The sequence below is a fragment of the Calypte anna genome, chromosome 3, assembly GCF_003957555.1.
Source record: "Calypte anna isolate BGI_N300 chromosome 3, bCalAnn1_v1.p, whole genome shotgun sequence".
NCBI lineage: Eukaryota > Metazoa > Chordata > Aves > Apodiformes > Trochilidae > Calypte > Calypte anna.
The window spans coordinates 55,575,481-55,589,616 of record NC_044246.1 but is presented as its reverse complement, the minus strand read 5'-3'; the positions used below and the strand labels follow the sequence as shown (position 1 = coordinate 55,589,616).

The window sequence follows — 14,136 nt, the reverse complement described above, 5'->3', positions numbered from 1 at the left end:
TGAACAAGGAGTGTTACCTCCTTACATAAATGCATGTTTTCTCTATTAGGCATTGCTAGGAGTGAAGCCACATCATCACAAAGATTACTTGAGCACTTACAGTGTCTGAAAGCTGTCAAGTCCACACTAAATTCCAGCAGCAGGAACTTAAAAGCTGCTTCTGACATGCCTGGTCAGGCTGCAGTCATGGCAAAAGCACCATATACTTTGATTTTCAAGTAACACCCTTCACCTGGCACATATTAATTAATGACTGTGATATCCCTGTGCTCCCAACACAAAGAAGGTCCAGGAGCAGAGGAGAAGCTGGTGGCCTGCTCACCCTTGCAGCAAGAGCCTTTTGCTGAGCTGCCTGGAGTCACACACCATACATGGGATGCACATGGTACCAAATACCCACCCATCCTAAATCTGCCTGAAACAGATCTCCTTGAGTGATTTCTGAGCAACCCATAAAGCAGACTTGGGTGGCCAAGTTCTCCATCTGTGACAGAATACCTGTGCCAGTTTCAATACCTGAGGATTTGCAAGTATTTCCACAGGCATGCATTTAAAATACAATATTCATTTTGTGTGTCATTGTATCATAATGCATGGGCATTGAAGTACCATCTAGGAATTTAGATCAATTATTTGCCTGTAAAACAAAACAAGTCAATTTTACCAATGAAAATACATTCCTAAAGAAAGTGATAATGAAGGGGCTCTCACACAAAGAAAAGACTTTTTTCCTTCTGTTTGGACAAAAAAAAACTGGCAGACAGAATCCAAACAGCTCACTCAACAGTTGCTTCAAATAGTTGCAATATAATACTCATCCAACTTGTTTTCAAAATTAATATGAGGAAGGTTTGGGATTTCTAATTTTTAACTGTTTCAATAAAGAGAGGACACTGCTGATCGAAGTGCCTCTGCCTATTGCCTGCATGAGAAGTTAAAAACACATTTAACAATAGCATGGCATAAGCAATTTATACATTAAAGAGATAGCTGTAAAGTCTGATACAAACAGACAAGCGTTACATTTTCCAATATGCAGCTCAGAAGACTGGCTTATTGACCATAAAATGAATTATATAACCCAACCTGTATTATGTCATCTGAGGCCTTGGTTAGGCCATTAACTTTTTTCTATATACATGTCTTTATATTATTTTTAGCCCAGAAAACTATCATCTTACATTCCTTACATAATGCTGCTGCAGTGCTAACATGAACCATAATGACTGTGCTCATTACAGGGTTATTATGAGTTTTGGAGCTGTCAGTTATTTGATTCACCCCATATAAGGTAAAAAATTGTCCTTTTTGTAAAGGGAATCCCAATTATACCTTTCTGAAACATTAGAAAACCTCTTAATTATTTGATTGGATTAAGAGTGTTAATGACAGGGTTCCCTCCAGCAAGGCATGCAAGCCCATGTCTCAGTGGGTGTGCAGGACATGGAGACAAGGTGCTGACAACTGAATTGCTGGATCAGGCCTTAGCATAAAATCCTAAAATCCCCTGCATCCTTGAACAAAAGAAGACAGTGCAGCATACTGCAGTGCTCATTGCCAAAGAGATTCAATGTTTTCTCTATAAATGAAAAAAATTATGCATGGTAAATTTTGATTATTCAGGCTATCTTTACATTTTTTGATGTTTTTTGCTGTCAGTTCAGGACAGCCTATTAAAGACTGTGAAAAGAAACAGCCTTCAGCAGGAATTTCTATTCCAACCACACAATCTCAATTTCTTCCAGAAAAAAAAAAAAAAAGGAGCTAATGAACTGATTCTCTAGTTTTCAGCTAAGTTAGGTCCAACTTTTAGATTTTGCCCTTATATCATAACTACATATTGCTGATGAGTTGAGCAGCTGCTGGTTTGTCTGCTCACTTGCTCTCTCCCGTAAGCCTGTGGGCCACTTCAGCATAGCCAGGGCTAGAGTCCGGGGGGTGCAAGATCAACCTCTCTGCTAACTAAAAGAGAAGTTTTGATTTCTAATGTTCACATGCAAGGAACACTGAGGCTGAAATGAATGTCCCAGGAACAACACACACCACAGCTAAGTCTATTTCAGTGTGTTATTAGCATTTTCAATTTCCTAACAAACTAGGAGAGAAGAAGAAAGGCTAAATTTAAGGCTTAAAGATTTAAAAATTGCCAAGAAGGATCAAACCTACTCATGAGCATAACATCCCTACCCATCCCTGCTGCTTTCAGTGCCACCTCTTCTGGGCCCAGCTGTTTCCTTCATTGCCATCCAAGCCCTTTTTCTGGGGCCAGCAGGGGCTCTGCTCCCTGCCTGAGATGCTCAGGAGTGATGATCAAGGGAGTCTGTTCTGCACAATCCACCCAAAACCATAACTCTAAATATATCCTCTAATTCTACTGATGTAATTTATAGACCCCCGCACAGGTACATATTATTCTTTCAAAAATATTGTAGGAGAATGCTGCAAGTGATCATCATAAAAAACCCTCCATCATAATTTCATTAAAAATTAACAAAAATAAAGCATTACTGTTGTCCTGCCAACTGGGGACAGGGGAGTGTCTCATATTATTAAATTGAGAAGGGCAGCAATGGAAAGCCTTTTTAGATTGGTGTTTCCATTCTTTCCTCTTTTGCTTGGTTCAAAAGTCCTGCATAATTAATACTATAGTACTTAATAAATGCTTATAAACCTACTACCTCTCTGCTCTTTCCATTTAATTAGGTGATTGACTTCAGGCGTACTATAAATTATAATGACAATTTAATTACTTTTTAATGTGCATGCTTAAAAGATTTATAAACAGGAATAGAGTTGTACAATGCACTGAAAACTAGAGATACTGTGAACTGGACAGCAACTCAAATTAGTCCCACCTAAAGTATCTCTCCAATGTCTGAACACCTGTAATGACTGGAAATTTTGGCATTTGCAGTGTCTGGTAAAACCACAGAGAATTGTGTAATTCTATCTAAACACACGTACACCTATTTCAACTTTTTCTTCTAGCACTGGGGTATCTCACTTGGTTTCTTGGCAGAAATCTAAAACGGTTGCAGGGAGTAGTCTGGCTATGGACTTCAGCATTGCTTAAGTGTTTATAAAAATGAAAGACCCTTTACCTTCTCTTAAATAAATGTAAAACTTCTGCCTCATTTCATTATAACACGATCATTGATAGAATTTGCAGGGAGGGCAAAACCTCCCTTGTTATTCCAGGTGGCACAGGTAAATCATCAAAGACAACAAATTTCATCATCTCATGACTAGAGCTTTCCAGGTCAGGAGACAGAACTGTGTGTCTGAGAATATTTCATGCCATCAGCAACACATCTTGCAAGAATTGAAGTTAGCTCTTCTGATAGTGCTGTTTCATCATCTAGGACTCATTCTTCTGCCACTTACAAGAATGCAAATTATTACTACATTCACAAGGATAATAGATTTACATGCATATAAATACAAAAGAAATCAAATAAGAACCAGACCCTGTTTTTCATTTCAAAGCAGTGCTCAGAAAAGTAGAAATGACAAATTAAAAATTATCATTTTAAATTTTAAATAGTTTAAGATACTACAAGAAGATACAACCTGCCAAAATGTCCAGACATGCCAAGCCATGGTTGGTCATTGAAAATAAAGAAATCATCACTATTTTTTACAACTTACCTGTCATCAACATAAAGAGATGACAGAATTATTTTTAAATCACCCTGTATGCTATATTGGTGAAACTTTCTCATATAAGGAAGTCATTAAAATTTGGGCTAGAGAAGACTTTTTCCCATCTGGGAGCTAAATCTGCTTTGGTGAGACTACTGTCTGTGAATTTAGCCGTTTGAAGTATAACTGTACTGTGTGAGTCTGACCTCACTGATTTGCAACTGTCTCAAAAGAGCAATTTTAAAATGAATAGCCCTGGATAGGGTGGAGGAGCTGGCTGGCCAGAGCTGAGCAGGGGTGACCCCTCGGGATGTGATAAGAGCTACTGGGTGGAGGCTATTCCTCCTCTGAGCACCAGCCTTCAATGCTGGGACATCCCTCCAGGCACGCTAATGGGGCTGGAGCAGAGCAAGGATGGCATCGGGAAGAAGCCCCTTTCCTGAGGGCCAACCTTCAATGCTGGGACACCCCTGGAGGCACGATGTACCTGGTTAAGTGGCTGGAAGAGAGGAGGAATTGCTTCTGGACAAAGATAGGAATTGATGACTGAGTGGGGGACTACACCCTTCTGCTCCCCTCCAGGCAGCCTGCCTGCTAACGACCCTGGCTGACTGACAGCTGCCCCTTAGGAACAAAAGGACTCAGGGGTATATATTGCTGTCCATGCTCTGACTACGTCCTCGTCTTTTGACCCACCACCATTACTGCACCGGACCCTGTCCAGGATCAGCACGCCATCCCGAAGAACCTCGCTGGACAGCTGGACCCCTGGTGGTGACTCTCTCTCTCATTCTTCCCAACTTCTTACCCTTTATTTCTCCTCTCTTCATTCTCGTTCTTTCTTACCACTTCTTACCACTTTTTCTCTCTCTTTCTTATATCCTCTTTTCCTCTCTACCTCTTTTGTCTGGTTCTATATTGTTTGCCTGTGACAACTGTCAAATAAACTCTGCTTGCACTCGACCATTTTCTATGGTTGGACTTTTTTTTGTATATCCAAACGAAAATAAATTTTAATGTTACCTCGGACCGTAACACGTACACTCTTGGCATAGTTACTGAGGATGCTGGCACCTCTGTAACCAGCATTGACAGAGGAAAAAAAAGACTGGGAAATTTAAAGACTAGAAAAAAAAATGATGGGCAATTCTGTCCTTCAAGCATCATCTATCAACAGTGTCGAACAGTCAAAAAGGAAATAAATGTAAATATATCCAATGGTATGATAACTGCCTCTGGTTTCCCTTTATAATAAAGAAAAAAACACCCCAGTTGCTTTTCTCACTCATGCCCAGAGAAGCTGTGTGGGAAGCAGAGCAATCCCACAGCTTCCTCCCTCTGTCTGTCCACCTTGTCTGACACAGAGCAGCGCCAGAAAAGGTGTAGGTAAAAGAGAGAGGCTGTGGGGCAGAGCGGCGCGGTGAATCCCAGGGAGCTGGGATCGTTGTCTGCAGCTTCCGATACTGGCGGAGCCACGTGGGATGAGGGAACGGCTCCAGGATGGAGCCGCTTCGCATCCACCTCACCCACAGCTGGTGATGGATAGTGGGTCAAGAGGGCAGCAGACTTTGGGTGCACAGCCCTTAAATACTTTATCAAAGATGGCAAAAGGCCATGTGCTACAATAACACAGCAAATACTTCCTTTTGCTGTAAAGCAGACAAATTCCTTCCTCTCTGCTGGCTAAATCTGAAGGGTTTGGTTCACGGCTCGGGGTGTGTGCGAGTTCTGTATTCGCAAAACACGTGCATAAAAAAGATGAAATTTTATTCTTGAGACCATTCAACTGTAAACATTCTCACAGCCTTCTCTGTGCTGAAATCCTATGCAATCATAAATATGTAATTCTAGGGATTTATGGGGTTTATAGGCAATGAAAGAAGGCACATTTCACTCCTTTTAAACATTGAAAATGTATAGTAAGAATAGAAAATGTTTTTAAAACTGTGTAACTCATACAAACTTCTCATACTGAAAGGCTTTCCTGAAAGAAAAACATACTGATTTGATAGAAGTGAAAATTCCTTTAAAAATAGCGATTTTGTCCCTGGTTTAAGTGAAGATAAATAAATGTGATAAAACAAGATTACTTCAATACTAACAGTTTAACAGTATTGTTGTGCTTCCCAATGAATTATAATTTAACAAGACATTCAGGATGAGCTGGAGTACCTTCAAATCATCAAAATATCTTTATGCAAAAGAAAACTGAATGAACACTTAAAATGTTCTGATCTAAGATATTGTATAAGAGCTGTCAAGGGTCTGTCCTAGTTTAGAGCACAGGTAAAGTACTTTGAGAACCTTCTGCCATTTCAGTGTTCTTCCAACCAGTTTCATCTTCTGTTCCTCCTTAGCAACATCTCTCTCTGTTCACCCCCTAGATATATTTAAAACTTGATCTCACCAGTCTTAATTTGACAATATAACTTAATGCTCTAACAGTGCACAAAGCAGTGGTTTCATGTTTGGTTTCTAAAGACAGTGGCAGAAAGGAATCCCAAAGAAACCTCCACATCAGTTGTGACCATGTCAGCTCCCTTACCAGCTGACTATGAGCATCAGCAACAGAAGACGACTTCAAGGCTCAGGTGCCCACCCACACAGGGCCCCAGAAGGTAAAGCTGTCATAATGGAACCACCAATTAATGGCAACAATACCTAATACGGGCTCAGAATTTTTGGGGGGAGTCCATTCACACCAAAGCCTTGAGGTGACTGGAGCAGGTTATCTGGCAGCACGGTGCATGGAGTGAGGCAGGAAGCTTTCCCAACATATTGTGAGAAATCTGCACCTTCCACCTCCGGGAGCATTAAGGGAGAAGCAATGTGTGGTTTCTCTCGCAAAGATCTTACTGCTACACTACAGCAATGGATGTGCATAATTTCAACCAAATGAAGTGTTACTAATCTCAACATAGATTTTGAACTTAAATGCTTCAAAATTGATCAAAACAAATGGTGTTTATGTTCAGGAAATGTAAGGCCTCAGGATGGAGGTATCTCAACTTTCTTATAGCCCCACTGAACAGATTACAAGCAGGTTTTTAATCTCTAATTCAACCAAATGTAAATTCCTCATTAAAAAATAAATTATTTTAATAGCCAATAATGTGTATTGAAAAGCTTCTAAAGCAATGAAAGCTTTTGCAGAGTCTCTAAAAACCAGAAAGCAAATCTCCATATAGGTAACTCACCCTCTGAATATTTTCATTCCTTTTTCAAGCTAAGATTGACATTAACCTGCAACATATTTTAACGCATTTTCTGCCTGAACTGACAGATTACTTAAGGAGCCACAGTTACATCCTAGAGAAAAACATTTTGAATATAACTTTTCAGCTACACCCACCTTCAGCTCATGGCCCAGCACTTTGCTCCAGGTAAGGAGAAGCTGACAGCCGGGCGAGGGAAGAGATGGAAAGCCATATGGAACTAGATTCAATTTTTGGTATGTATTTGTGAATAGACACAAAAGGGATAAATGCTGGCATGCATAAATTCATATTTTATCAATATCTATTCTGGTACTCACTGTCAGAGCAAGTTATTCGAAAAAGGTTTCTAAAGACAAACACTACTTTAGAGAAAAACCCAAATCCTTACAGAGACACATTTCAATACTGACTTATTCCTTGCCATGGCAAGTCCAGGATCCTGATGGTGTGAAGCAGGAGGGAGAAGCCTACTCTCTAGTTTTATCTCCCAAAGCCAAAAGGAAAACAATGGAAATACCCAAGAGCCCAAGGAGTTTCCTCAGGCCACTGCTCAAAACAAATTATCTGGGATCAGGGCCCTCAAGCAGGGGTGGGCACCCAGCCCAGCACACAGAAGACCTGAGAGTCCATGTCCAAGATGCTCATACAGAGGGCAAGAGGAGCTGATGGTTTCGCATGCAGTATCTTGTAATGAGAAAGGCTATCAACATTACAAAGATTCACTAGTTTTGCTGCCTGTAGCTGCTGCACCTACAAATGTTCAGTTTCACTTCTCAGATTTATTCAAATTATCCAGCCCTCATGTGTCTACAAAACTGAGCTGCAGGTCTCAACACAGAAGAAGGTTTATTAAAAGACTGACTGTGCATCTGGCTGTGACAAAATGCTAAAATAAAAAATAATTAAACACATTGAATATTTCTGATGTTTGGCCTGGATGAAGTGGACATATTTGATTTCTACTGACTACCCTAACACAGATTGTTATCTCCCCAAACTGCCATCTAAGGCCACCACACAACATGATCAAGAGGACAATGGAGCAAAAGTATCTGGGAGAGTTCCCTTATTCCATTAGTCAGAAACTGAAAATTAAAAGAGCTACTTCAAATGCTAACAGAGTGCAAAAACTCATCACTTCCTTCCACAGAAGGGCAAAAGAGCTTATTTGTAGGTATTGATCAGAACATGTGCCATGGCAGAAAAGCTCTGGACTCTATTCACAGCTCTTAAATAGCTCTGTGCACGGACTTGGGCAAATGGTTTGAATTTTCTATACTTTTTCAAAATAGCAATCAAAAAACATACTCACCTCAGAGAATGGAGGCTTCATCAATGTTTCTAACTCACTCTCAGCTTCTTAAGTAGACAGTCCTGCAAAAGTGCAGAGTACCATAACTTGGATTCGATTTCCTTTAAAAGATTTTAATCCTGTCTATTTCTTGTGGGAGGGAGTTGCCAGGTAGGAACAATTGAGGATGCTAAATCAGCATCCCTGCCTGGAAGCTAGTCTCCGGCTCTTGCTTCATGCATAGGTGTACAGACATATTCCTACATTTTCCACAATACATACCGCAACTCTACAAACAGGTCAGTAGGACACAAGCCAAGCGGCACACATCTAAATTTGAGTGCAGAACAAAATAGAGAATGCCAGTATTTGTAAGATCAAAACTCTAAGAACCTCATTTCTTCCTGGTCACACAGTCTGGGTGCAACATGTAAGAAACAGTTTTCTGAGGCATTGTGGTGTCTTCTGAATCACTGCCATTACCCGAGAAAACCCCAGGAAGTGGTTTGGATGAGGAGCTGGACCCAACTTGCGTAGGTATCAGCTGATGTCAGAGTACACACAGCACAAAGCCCTGACAATGTGGACATTGTGAAAACAGGAATAACCTTTTCTTATCTCCTGCAGTTTGGGAAATCATTTCTAACTCGGTGACTACAAAGCTTAGGAGGAATAAGTCAAATAGTTAATTATTCACTGTATGCTTCATAATTAATCTCCATTTCAAGCCAAATCTTTGTATGCCCATAATAACATGAAGATCTCCAGTGAGGGAAACAACAGCATGAGCTTTTGGACCTCCTTCTGCAAAGCAATGCATTTTTCCATAAACAGTTACTATTAAGCAAGGACAAAGCAACAAACCAGACAGCCATCTGTGTAAACCAATTTAAAAGAATGGTGACCTCATAAAATTTTTCAAACCAACACTCTCCATTTAACTTCTGCCACCCTGTCCTGCCCCAGCAGATGCTGGGCTCAAGCAGGTCCTCAGGCAAGAACAGTGCTTCCCCTTTAGGGAAAGCTGGTACTTTAAAGCCACAGCAATTTCAAACGTGTGAAAAGAGCACGTCGATGAAAATATCTTGGCATATATGGAAGCGGGACCTAACTGGCAGCCCACACACCCTGGAGGGTGTTGCCACAAAGGTCTGTGCTGCGTTTGCCAGCTGAGCTTCCTAGAGGTATGAGGTCAAGCACAAAGGTTGAGGCCAGCAATGATAACACAATCCCCACTGAAGTTTGTTCATTCTCACAACCCAGAGAGAAGTCAGCATGAGCAGTGATTGCAGCCACATTGGAAAGGAAGATAATCCTGATATCCTTGGAGCAAAACTCAGGAATCCACACATAGCACAGCTACCCTGTACACACCTGAGACAGCTACAGCATTCTCAGAGCCTTCTGCTTCTTTTGACTTGAATCTAATGAAGCTTCGGGTAAAACATGGAAATAACATACCAAGAAGAACACCTTTAAACAGGAGCAAGTAATAGACATTCAAGGCCATGCCTTTCAGCACTATACTTGCAGAGCTGCCCTTTATTCTATTTACTGAAGTCAGCGCCACACAAGAGAGGTTGGTGATACCAGCCATTGGTAGCACAGTAGAAGAAAGTACACAAATTCAACTTACAAAGGCATGCAGACTACAAATATTTCAGTAGAAGGTAATTGAAAAAATATATATTCTCTTCCCATTCCCAAGCATCAGAACAACACAACAGTATATTAACCTTATTTAAGTGTTGGAAAGAAGCATTTGCTTCTCCATTATGTAAAGATGGTTATTTCTAATCCATGTAGTGCAAACATTGTAAAAATCACCTCCCACAACACCCAGGTTTGTTATATTGACTCTTTTTCTCTTTAGCCTGCATTTTCAAATACTCATTACCGTTCCCCTTCAACAGTGCCTGATATTGGTGTGCCTGATAGTTGTGTTTGCTTTAAAATAATGGCTGTGTGGTGAAGGTAGCTTGTCCTCCTGACACAGCACATAGTTGCACAAGTGTTTCTGTAGTTATAAACCATCGTACAGATAAAGTAACATTTCTCTAATTGGCATTTTGTGAATGCAAGGGCACCCTCTGCAAACACAGTAGCTTTTTTACTGGCAACCTCTTTAATTATGTCACTCTTCCTAGCAAACAATCTCCTTTCTATCATTAGAGAAGAATAAACTGCTCCTTACCACAGCCAGAGTAATACTATTTATCTCCTATTACATAGCACTTTATACTATTAAAAACTAGCCTTAAAAGACAGAGTTGTATTAACAGCTGTCATGGGAATTTGTTACAGGAAAGGGAACAAATCTGACCTTTGAGTCCATGTTTCAGTGCCTTTTTGACACGCTTCAGAACAAAAGTTCAAGCTCCACTCATTTCAGTTTGTCACATCTCATTGCATGTAAAAGTGAGGAAAGAAATACAAGAGAAGCCAGCCAGGCTGGCACTGCTTTCCCTTGCCTTCAGTCCCTGCCCTTGGGGTGATGATGGCACATGCAGCCTACTTCTCTGCTTCCTTTGGTTTTGTCTTTCCTTGGTCACTGCTTTGAGTTCCTACCCAGACATCTCCAGCAACTCTTCTATTGGCTGCCACGTCATGTAAAAACTCAAAAATGGATTAGAAAACATTTAAATCTGCACTGTCTTGGCAAGTGGCTAATCCTTGAAGCAAATGCTAGTTACACTGTGGAGTGCCTGCATGTCCTAGCCCGACGTGGAAATGCTGTGCCTCATCTCATGAGGCTGGAAGGAATGCACAAGGCTTTGTAACATACCTCTGACTTTCCATTTCTACTATATAAGCATCTTGTTATCAATTTTTATAGGGAGGGAAAATGAGAAAGAAATTCCTGGAAGAGATTACAATTGTCAAACAAGCTTTTGATATCTTTTAAACAGCTGAAGCATTAATTTTTTGGCGGCGCTGTCAAAAGGCTATGAGGGCTTCTTGGCTGTAGTAGAAGAAATAGTACATTTAGTTCAATTACAAAAACCAGTACTGTTAAAAAAAATCTATATGAAACCAGACTCATTATTCATTTTTCTCTTAATACATGCTTTGCCCTGCAGCTTTGATAATTTTTTTTGTAAGACCTTGCAGTCTCAAGAAAGAACTTCAGCTTCAAGCTGATGCTTTAATAAACTCTTGTTTATATTACAGTCAAACCAGAAGAAACAAAATAAAGCTACAAATGACATTTTTATAGGAAGTCAAGAGAAAGATTCATGTGTCTGAATATTTTAGTTATAGTATGGTAGGCATGAGTATTATTTCCTGTAAAGTCAAAGTGTAGCTTTAAGGAAATGGAAGAAGGCTACTCTGGGAACAGAGCAGGAATATGGCTTGGGTCTCTAAAAAGCAGCTAGATATAAATATCATACAGTTGTAAAGCAAAACTCTAATCAAGTATTGTGGGAATTTTACAATGAGCAATGGCAAGATATGGCCGTGAAAAATCTGTACAGTCTTCAAAATACCACCATGTTGGATATCTGCAAGTGCCTCCCTTTGTGGTAAAAAGGACCAAAAACTTCCAGGATGAAGGTTTGCAGGGAGACAGGCAAGAAAATAACCTTTTTTAAAAGTGATGATAGAATCCCAGAAATTAGATCAAAAAGGAAATGACCGAAGTCTATTAGATCATCTTGTACCCAAATAAGAAGTCTACACAGTATATTTTACACTGTTTTGTCCAGCTCACTTTGAGTTACCCAAACTCATCAGCTCTTCTGGTTTCCATCAGGAGAACAGACATTCATCATAACAATTTCTTTTTCCTGGTAGTTAACCTAATACTCCTTTTATTTTTTTGCATCATTTTACTCTTTTATACATACTCTTTGAGACTGCTATTCCCCTCTAGGTGATCTTGGCTCTGATGCTTTTACCACAGTGATATCTAATTTAAGAGCAATTAAGGTAGAAAATGCTCATTCCCTAACTACAATTTAGGATTTCTGGCTGGCTTTCCTATTTGGAAATGGAATTTCCTGGAGGGTGGGAAGGAATTCCACACTGCAGATGGATATTCTGCCTACCAAGAAAGGAACAGCAGATGTCAGGACCTCCTAGCCTGACTTTCTGTCTCCTATGTCCCTGAACAAAGACCATCACAAGCAGCATGCAGAGCAATTCCATTTCAGTACCATAGATTCACTTCACTGTCCTTAAGCATTCTGGAATAACTTTGTGAAAAACAAAATGACTACCTGATAAGCAGTTTTATTTTTTAATTCAGTTGCTATTATATCTAACTAGCCAGGTGGCAACTGGCAACTGTGCTTGAGAAAAAGAAATGCTGGATGAGTTCCTGGAAAACTCATCAAAACTAAAAGCCTGTCTGCAAAAGGACAAAGTCATGACATGAAGCTACAGACACTTGGCAAACCCCTCAGCAATCTCCAATTGACGTCTTGCACTGCTGTCATTGTTATTAGCTATTGCAGTGTCATGTAAATCCTTCAGAACAGTGTGACTTCTGAGGCACCGCTGTACTGTGAGGTGTTCTGACACTATTAAAGCTCCTGGGGATGTCAGTACATGGCATTTCTTTCTCACTTTTCTCTTTCTCACTTCCTTTACACCAAGTTTCCAAGCCAATCCAAACATCCTGAGAAGGGCCAAGTCCTGACTCACAAAGATTACAACCTGAGTGTAAAGGGGAGTTTCTTCTCTTGTTGTTACCTTGGGATATAGAACCTCCTTCCCCAGGATAACCCTGTCCCTTGCCCTGTCCCTCAGGATTCACCTACTGGTCTGTGTCTGAAAATAGGAGGTTGGTAGGAAGTGCTCATGGCTGCGAGCAGCCAGCCAGGAACTCAGTGCTGACTCACCAGCAGCACACCACTTGTTGAGCTGTTTGAGGTCCTGCAGGGAAAATGCTCACTTTGTGGCACTGAAAAGAAATTCTGCCAAGAGCAGAAATCCCTGCTGGAATTACTGCACAGTGTACATACAGGACACAGAACAAAAAGACAAAGAAAAGACTTTGCCACAGTTTACAGGAGTTGGTGCTGGGCTACTGACACAAAAGAGGTACCTTCCCATCTGCCACAGTACACAGCCTTCACCTGTATCCCCATCTTCCCTCCTTCTTCTTGCCCATGTGCAAACTAATGTGTGGATGCCTTTCCAGATAACTTGATGCCAGAGTAACATTTGCAAATCTATTAATTTACTGGCAGCTTGGTCCAGGATCTCCAACAGTCATATGAAAGATCCTGACCCTGAGCTTTTCTTGATGAGCAAAGGTTTCAGGACCAAGGCCATCAGCCACGGAGCACACATGGAGAGCTGAAGTGTTATCTGACTCCATTCATTCACATTATTGTACACAGTAATATCAAGGTTATGGAAAGCTCTTAATTTATCTTACCTATTGTATTAAAACATCGAATACCACAAAAATTAAACACCAACACTTATTTTTATTTTTCTGACTTTTCTTTATGCTGCAGATACCTTACATTATGTTACCTTATGGCTTTTTTTAACTCTCCACTCCATACATATTACTCTGCTTACTACAAACATCACAATGTTTATGAGTAACTCCTTATTTTTCCCTACAGCAAAATAATATCCAAATGAGGTGATGGCTAATCTGTATTTCTTCCATGACACCTGAAGAAACAAAATGCAGAATAAACCAATGAAAGTACTCGAGCTTCTCCTCACCCAAACTGACAAATACTAGAGTTTCCTGGTATCTAAGAACTGGTTCAACAATTTCAATGGCACTTTATGGAACTATACAGATGACTTTGAGAGATTAAGTAATAATGGCTGCAATAAGATGATTCTAAACTAGCAGAATCAAAGGACACTGTATGCCCTGAAATAGTAGTGAAATCACTACTTTGCCTCATATTTCAGAACACTTTCACAATGGATAAGCCAGCTCATAGTATCACATTGATACTGTGAATGACTGAACAGCACTGTCTGCTCCATGCTCTTCCAGCAAAATAGTGG

The 14,136-nt window shown here is 40.3% G+C and overlaps 1 protein-coding gene across 6 annotated transcripts in view; it reads right to left on the bottom strand.

Moving 5' to 3' along the window:
* HIVEP2 (HIVEP zinc finger 2) overlaps positions 1-14,136 on the bottom strand; it is a 142,025-nt gene that overhangs the window by 69,101 nt on the left and 58,788 nt on the right. For 5 of the 6 annotated variants that reach the window (XM_030447288.1, XM_030447289.1, XM_030447291.1 and 2 more), the window contains exon 3: positions 8,173-8,234. The exons of the other annotated variant lie outside the window; for it this stretch is intronic. The gene's annotated coding sequence lies outside the window, so the exon portion shown is untranslated. The remainder of the gene's footprint in view (positions 1-8,172; positions 8,235-14,136) is intronic. 6 annotated transcript variants of the gene reach the window in all.